This window comes from Chinchilla lanigera, unplaced genomic scaffold (genome assembly GCF_000276665.1).
Source record: "Chinchilla lanigera isolate Chin_1 unplaced genomic scaffold, ChiLan1.0 scaffold00011, whole genome shotgun sequence".
Lineage (NCBI taxonomy): Eukaryota > Metazoa > Chordata > Mammalia > Rodentia > Chinchillidae > Chinchilla > Chinchilla lanigera.
This window is the reverse complement of record NW_004955412.1, coordinates 2402721-2411967: the sequence shown is the minus strand read 5'-3', so window position 1 is coordinate 2411967 and position 9247 is coordinate 2402721.

The following is a 9247-nucleotide window of genomic DNA, read 5'->3' as shown; positions in this document are numbered from 1 at the left end:
TATTATTATCATTATTAAGTTTGAGAAGTCTTCACTAAGTTACTAAATTGTCCAGCCTGGCCTCTAACTTGCCACCCTCCTGCCTCTGCCTCCTAGAATGCTAGAATTACAGGCATGCACCACCACCCCGGGTTCTGACTTGTTTTAAACAAGGACATGACTGCCATTGGTATTCATCTGATAAGTAACTTTATATCTTCGATCAAGTATATTAAGTTTTACTTTTAACTCTGTTCATTTGGTTTCCAGTGTTGCATAGAAATCTAAACTTTTCTGTAGAGATAAAAATTTGAAGCTCTCTTTATATATGTGTACATTTTTAAGATATTAGATTTCACAAACAGATGATCGTTTCATATTTTCTACTTAATGTTTAAGGTTATTTGGGGTATATGTTGTGTTTATAACTATCATCACTTGCGATGTAACAAAATACAAACAAATGCAAGAGTTTTGTTATAGGGGATTAGGGTATTAAAAAGAAAAATTACAATGAAAACCTTATACTGGCCAGAAAGTCCTACTTCCCCAAGATATTTTGAAATCCCAGAATTGTAAAATTTACCTCTCTAAGTCAGGAAAGCCAAATGTTATAATAATAAGTATGTCCTTACTCTTAATAGATGAATATTTAGCTATTAAAAGAGTATAAATAAAAGTTAATAGCAAATACTGCAAAGCCGATTTTAAAGGCTTCAGTCCTAATTCTGACACATAATAGTTATGTGACCCAGTTGAGGACTGTAGGTTTTTACTTTTTCTGTTTCCTTAGGTAAAACCTTAAGATAAGCAGAATTTCTTTTCATGGAAATTAGCAGAGGTAATACATTCAATACAGAGAATATTTAGAATTAAATAAATACTCTATAAATGTCTGATATTTTAATTATTTTCGCAGAATAAACTTACTGGAAGTACCAGTAAGGAGTACCTCATGGTCCTGGAAAACATAGGAATTGAGATAGGTCACTAGACATATAGAATCCTGTTCCCAAAGTGAGAATGTTAAATTTTTTATATTTTTTCTGCTACTGAATCAATATGCAAATTCATCTCTTTAAGATTTTCAATACAAATAACATTAGAAATAATCCAAGACAGCAATGTCTTGGTTCTATTGGAGATTTCAGTATTATCTCTAACCATAACTACACAAGAAAGAATCCAGGACTGAAAGATTGCTATTCTTAGATACAAGGTTAGAAATTTGAGCAAAGGAAGTGAGCCAATGATTCATGATACATGATCTCCTATTTCTATTACATAATAATCATGCTGGTTCATCCAGGCGTGTCAAGGAGGACTGATGTATAAACTAGTATTCTTTCTAATAAATGAAAACATAATCCAACATAAAGAGTAAATAGTCTCATTCTCATGCCCAGAAAATAGCCTACAAATTATTAGTAGCCGAGCTCATGCACGTAGAGAAATAGGAAATTTCCTATTGATTCGAATTACAGTTTAAAGTGACGACAAGAAAAATAACATATTCTAAGAGGATTTACATACTGTTTTAAATAATTTACACCATGAAATGCCACTTAAAGGACAATGGAGTATGCTGTCATTGCTATGATTATGAACAGCAGTAAATATCACAGTGTGACAGACGTGCTGACATAAAATTGCTAAAGTTCTGTAAATCCCTAATTTTGTAGCCTAATCGCTACTGTCTTCATTTTAAAGATAACGTGAGAAAAGGTGAAATTCCAATTCCAATAATGAATGTAAAGTTTCTTTAGATCATATTATCGCATTATATATAGTCTCTTATTTCAGCAGCTACGTAAATGTTCTGTATCCAATATATTCAGAAGTCCTACTAAAAACACCAGCGCTTTTATATAAAAATTGAAAAAGTTGATCACTAAACTGCCCTAGAGTGTGACACAGCCCCCAAAGGGAAAGCTGCATCAAGCAGTTGTTCACACAAGTGATACGAGGAAGTTTGGTTTCTTGGCAACGGGGAGTAGAATTCAAAGGAAAGTTGCATTTAATATATCCAATTCAACCTGAATATCAGTTCAAAAACATCAAACAGTTCTGAACTAAAGACAAGAATACTGTAATATAAAATGTATAATAATTAAAAATTTTCTTTGCAACTCTTCTTCACCACATTGAGCCAACAGTATAAAAAAATTATAAGTAACTGCTAGCTGGAAACAACATACAAAGGGGATTGTGACAAAGCCAACATTTAGACATGGAGTAGAAACGTACAGGAGGAAGGTTTCATATACTATTGAAATCAAGTGAATACTAACTACAGTACTTGTAAATGTTCTACCTATCCAGTTAATGGGAAGAAATTCCAGAATGAATAAGGAAATCATGATCTCTCTCTAATAAGGGTATAAAACATCCACTTTTGATTTAGAAACACAAATTTGTTGAATGCAAACTGCACCCAAAATAGCTTGATGTGATGACACTTATATCACAAAAACATATTTTAGCATAAAAATTGTTGCTAAAGATGAAAGCATTATAAAGTAATGACAGGTGAATTTAATGTCAAGAAGACATGATAATTACAAGTATATGCAGAGAACCTCATAATCCAAAAGTACAACCAGTAAAAGTCAATAGATTTTAGGAAACAATTCAACATTCAGCTTTAACAGGTTGACACTTTTCAATAATCTAGAACTACACAGAAATCAGAGACGGAACAGAAGCCTGGAAGAATACTGTAAGACAGGAGGATACAGCAGCCAACAACCATAGAATATGTGTCATCCTCAAGTCCACCTTTTCTCTGGAGGCATAACACATACTGTAATTTTTAAGACAAGAAAGAAAATGCTCAAGTTATTAACGAGAGAAGTGAAAGAAAGACCATGATTTCCAGTTTTACTGAAATAAGAAGAATGTTAGGGGAATGTCATGAAAAATTGTACTACAGAAAATTAAGTTTTCTAAATATAATGGAAAAATTCCCAGAAATACAGCATTGTTAAACTTAAGAAATTGTCACAATTTAAAAAGATTAACAAGGGATAGAGTTGATGTGAAAATCAGGAAAGAGATTGAGTTAAAAAGAATAAAAAAGGACCTATGTATTCTTTCAACCATTTACAGAATAATAATAACATTCATCAAAATGTTTCACAAACATATAGAAGTAACACTAGCTGACATCAACTTTAACTTTATATAATAGCCTGAAAAATATGTCACAAGAAACTTACTGCTAACTAACCTGTGTGAAAAACGCAAAAATCTTCAATGAAATTCCGGAAAATATTGCGTAGGACCGTATTACAATAACTTTATACAGTGACCTCAGGACATCGGTCTCAGGGATAAGATGCTGGTTCAACAGTGTAACGATCAATCCATGTGACTTTCCATATTAGCAGAAAGCAGAGGAGGAGATAATCACCTACATGCAGGAGATCTACTTCTCAAACGCGCCTCGTTATGATTTTAAAAACCTAGAACCTATTTCTCTCTCTAGTCCACAATAACATATTACATGTTGTATGGTGAACTGGCACGAGTTTGAAGTATCCAAATTTTAAAAATATATCAGATGGAAATGTTAATTGCTCTAGTAATATTATATATATATATTGCTTTCATCACCAAAAATCTATAATCATTACATGTTAATCAAAAGCAGAAGAACAAAACCTAATGAAATGATTGTGAAATCTCTCAATCTAGTATGTTGCATCTATGGAAATCATACTTATTTGTACGTACATCATACATCTTACATTTTACTTATTTGTGACAAACTCTTCCCGTAAGAACAGTAAGAAGAAAATGCGTTACATCCGGAGAATGCAATTTGGCTGAAGCAGCTAGGACTGCGGCAGGTGCGGTGAAAAGGCTTTACGAGTAGATCGTGAGAAAGGAAAGCACCTGTGAGGATGACGTAGTTCTGTATGTGAAACAGAGGAGACCGGTTAGGGCAGGAAGGGCGCGTACTGGTGATGCGCGTTTGTGTACACTATCAATGGGCAGACGGCAAGGTAAATTAAGAAAAAATTCATTTAAAAAACAACAAAACAAAAACAAATATTTAGCAACGCATTTAACTAAAGCAGTGAAAGGCAGTACTGGAAACCGCGAACAGTTTCCTGAGCAAGGTCAGGCTAAAGGAAAAGGATGAACGTGTTCGTGGAAATAAGAACTGAAGTGACACGGTGAGAGTGCAGAGGAAGTGACAGCGGTGACAGCAGAGACGGCATGCATAACTGGAAGAGAGTTTTCCAGGAGACACAGAAGCGCCGGGGGGCGGGAAGAGAATAAAATAGGTAAGGAGGGAGAAGATCGAGAGGTGTGCGAAGCAGGGAGGCCCAGCGGGCAGGAAGCAGCCACTGCCAGGCAACAGGGCGGGAAGGGCTCCCTGGCCGGGGGGAACTGACGCTTCTAAAGGAGAGACCCTAACAGACAGTCTCAAAGCGTGATAATCTCAGGACACCTTCCAAGGTGAAAAATATTCAATAACTACTCAGCATTTTCCTCTTTGCCAGTAAGGGTGCAAGATACCAGATTCTGATCTATGACATACCTTTCTAGAATATCTACACTGTTAGCTGCACAAATCAGACAGAACGACAGCCAGGTGGACTTCTCAGCATGGAGAAACACACACAAGCACACACACACACACACACACACACACACACACATCTTTGCTAAATGTATGACAAAAGTTGATTAAAGTAGGTTAAATAAATTAGGTTGTATTTGTATAGAAAATGTGAAAAATGATTTTGGTTTCATTCTTAAAAATTTTACTTATTTAGATTTTATGTATTTTGACCCAATTCTTCTTATGTTCTTCAAAGTCTACCAAAGCGAAGGACAAGAAGTTGTTATACCACTAATTCAACTAGCATTTATGTAGTTTGTAGGAAAAATTACACGGCGTTCCAATTTGGGAGAATTTCTATTTAATGGATGTAACTTTGAAGCGACAGTTTTCCAGGTTTATTGAGGTATAATGAACAAATTAAACAAAAGATATTGAAGGTATACAATGTGATACTTTGAAATATGCATACATTGTGCAATTAAAATAATCTCATTAATATTTAAGCAACTTATGTACATATATATATATGTGTGTGTATGTATTTGTGAGGAAAATATTTGAGATTTGCTGTCAGTATATTTTAATTAAGTAATTTCACATTATTAACTATATTTTATTTTATTATTGGAAGAAAGGCAGATAAATCTATTCAGTAGAATTACAAAAATAAGGGGACACGTGCTTGAGTCAAAAAACTCTTTCTTTTTATTCTGCACTAGACAAACAAGATGTGCGTTTTTCATTTACAAAAAGGTGAAAAGTAGAAAAATGTTCAAAATCAAATCTGTACTTGCGTGAAGCATAATACATAAACACCTGTTAAAATCCTACAGCGAAATCCCAAATGCTTACTGTGGCTCTGTATGATCTACTGATGAACTGATGATATGTAATATTTATAATATGAATCAGTTTACCATGGCGCTGATGAATCTAGTCTGTCTGAATTCTCAGTTTTATGGGTAGGCTTTCCATTCTCAACAACTAGACTATGAAATTTTCTAGTGATACCACTTTTAAAGCAGCATTACTACTATATTTTATCTGCATATCTTTTCATACATTTATGTTGGTGTTTACCTCTACATTGAGAAGTACTAATAGAAAAGAGCAGGGGGAGGATGTTATATCTTCTCTAAAAAAACTATGCAAATTTGAAGCACGTTAGTGTGAAGATAGCACATGTTCGAAAAAAGATTTTGCAGGAAATAAGCAGCACACACGTTTCCAACCAGGGAATTCCGTCGCTATTGACAGAATGACCCCGAACACTGTTCACAGTGGACGGGCAGAGAAGAGGCCGTGTGAAAGCCCTGTAGTTGAAGCAGTGCGTTAGGGTGGCCCAGCCGCTGGCCAGTGCCCGAGCTGTCAGGGAATCCCAGAGTCAGGCAGAATACATGTGTAGCAGAGGCCACATAGCGTGTTAGAGTCAGAGATAACTGCTCACCTTCATCAGAGTCTCAAAAGAGCAGAGTTCTGATGTAGAAGTGACATGGGGCATAAAACGAGTCATCAGCACAACATAATTAGTATATAATCATCTGACCAACATTATCCTGACAATATAAACAAGATGCCCCTCAAACACAAAATATGCTTCCCTTATGTAGCTTCCATTACAGAGAAACAGAGGTAGATATTAAATAAAAAGTGAATACATACACAATTGCATACTGATATGCTATCAAGAAAAGTTGTTTGTATTTTAATACCTCCTTGATTTTAAAAGCCCATCATGTAATGAATATATTGATTTTTAGACAGTTAATCTATTTTTTGTTTTCTTAATTCACTTACTTCCTACATGAAGAGTGAGCAAAATTGGGGGTCAGTTCTGGCTTTGCACCTTGTTAGTAATATACTATATAAAATAAGCATATAGAAAGAAAAAATAAACATGAAATTCAAACGTTGTACTCTTCTAGTGATATCTTGCATTTGTGCAAAAATTTATCTTTTCAAATTATCACTATATCTTAGAATCCCAGCCCGCAAGTGATTTCATGACTGAGGGTTTCTAATGGAGAGAGTGCACAGTCCTGTAAAGGTACAAACCTGGTGCTTTTATTTACTTTAATATGGTTTTGTTGACACTAACCAAGAGCGATTCTTTGTTCATTTGACAACATCTTTTTTGTTGAAAAACTCGTGTTGTCATATTCCAAATCAAACTTCAGCTGCCTCTTTCACTTGATTTTCTGTTCTAGAATGACTAAAAGGAATCTTGTTTTCTTTGTTAGTTTTCATGAAAGTTAAGTAAGACAGCAATTTGAATGCATTATGATCGACATAATTCAGAGAGGCAACATGCTACTTTCTGACTTCCAGGAGGATAAGTGATTGTTATAAAAACACTTATGGAAAATTGGAGCTTTTAGAGTTACTGTGTTTCCTCTTTAGCCATATAGACTTACCATCAACAGCTGACTGAGAAATGGGCAGTAGGAAATTGTATTTTAAAGAATTAGAGAAGAAATTAATATTTAAACAAGAAAAAGTATAGTGCCTACTAAAAAGAATTTCCCTAGGAAGCACAAATTAAATCATCAAAGGATATAGCTGTGTGGGGATTAAATAACTAAAATGTGTATCAAAACTTGAGGAAGACATGTTTTAAAATGTTCATTTTATCCCTGACTATATAAATGGAGTTTAAATTATGCTTAGAACTTGATGAGCAGTTTAATGAACTGGGAGTTTCTATCCTATATGTATTTCACCACAAAGTCACACTTGTCAGGAAGAAGGCAGCACTCCAGCCTAATTTGAGGATATCTGTTGATATCATCTGAAAATTTTCCAAAGTTTTGCAAGAGTTTTCCTCATGTGCTGTAGGTAGGCTACTTTCAGACGTTCTACAAAACACCTCTCCCTGCCAGGGTGGCACAAGCTCTTCTAGGAAGATTATGGTCACAGGGCTCTGAGTTCTCCGCGTGGGTAGACCAAGCATCAGAGCGGTACTGCAGTGTGCTCTTTGAAAATATGCCCAGCATACCGCATTTGTAAGGGGTAAGGGTGTGTTTGGTATCTCAGCTTTTATAACGTGCATTTTAATCCAGAATCAGGGTGTGTCTTGGCAATGTGAATGAAGCAAGACCGCCAGGACTGAGTTGGTAGCTGGTACGTCATTCTGCAAGCACATGGGATTGAGATTAAGTAGTAATCTTTAGGGATGTGCACTTCAGGAGGTATGTACCTCAGGCAGTGGCAATTTAATGAAAATTTATAGTCTTTTTAACCATTTGCTCTATCTTAGATTTATAAATTTTTCCTTCATTTTTATTTTTATTGTAACAGAAAAAAATGGTACCTGCCTCAAGAAAGGATCGACACAGTCATTAACAGCAATGTGAAATGGAACATGAATAGTTTTTTTTTTCTTTTTGCACAATTTTGACATTAAATAAAGGACAGGTCATAAGGGTCAGATGCTTTCCTCTGCAGATAAGTGTCTTACTTCTTTTCATCTAGAAATAAACAGAGAGTGTACAGAATAATGCGATACATCTGGAATCTGACAGTTTCAAATCCAGCTCTATCACCCCATAGCTTGCTTTTTGTTTTATCTTGTTATTTTAACTCTTTCACTCCTCTAAATTTCCCTTGCCCTTGTATCAAAGGGAGAAATAAAACAGTCTGATTTGTAGGGTGTATGAGAATTAAAATAGAAAATATGTTTTAAATACTTGGAACTCACTTAATCCAGACAAATCACAAAAAATGTTAAGTTTTCCTATTTTCCTGGTCATTAAAGACACTAAAATTTAGGAAGTTTAGTAATATTTTATATAGTCTATTACTAACAAGGTGCAAAGCCAGAACTGACCCCCAATTTTGCTCACTCTTCATGTAGGAAGTAAGTGAGTTAAGAAAGCATTACTAATATGGAATAAGAACAACATGCACTGAAAAATTCAATACAAACGCAAATGTGTATGCACACTAAGTTGCAGAACTTGTACCTTCTGCTGGCATAAATGTCAAGTGATTTGGAATGAGGGCACTAGTCCACTTCAAATTAATGCAAATGCACTACTTTGACTATTCATATCAGTTAATTTTTTTCATTTTTATTCACAATTTCTCCTTGCAGACATTTGTTTTAATTAAGCGCTTTAGGTTTTTTAAGAGTCTATGAACTGCTTATAATATACCTAAAAATGAATCTGCCCGGGGTCACAGGAAAATTGAAAAATTTTATACTTAAACCTGTGGATTTGACTCTAAGCCCAGGACTTTTAACTAAACTATTTTACTAATGGAATTACTCTTCCAAAGCCAAATTACTGACTTTAGGGAAATCAAGGTTGTGGTAGAACTGGATATCGCGCACACGGCAGTATTTTGGGGTGTTTTTACTCTCCCCATAAATAGCTCTGTTCCAGCAAGCTAACTCTGGAAGCGGCTGTGTGATCACGCCACGAGTTTTACTTTATCATACATCTTCCCAAAGCCCTGGTTTCCCTAGCATGTTTTGGGAATGGCTACTGCTTCCGTGCACTCAAGCGGGTGTATTTGTGTGTCTGAGTATGTAAACTCGCAGGCGATGCAAAAGTGACACTTTGAATGGACTTAAAGTCTCTTTAAATCCAGAAATAATAAACTTCTTTGTATAATTTAGAAAGTCAAAGGACACAGTTTGCAAATGCCCGTAACCCTTCCCACTCCGAGGCCTCTGTCGTTAAAGCTTCT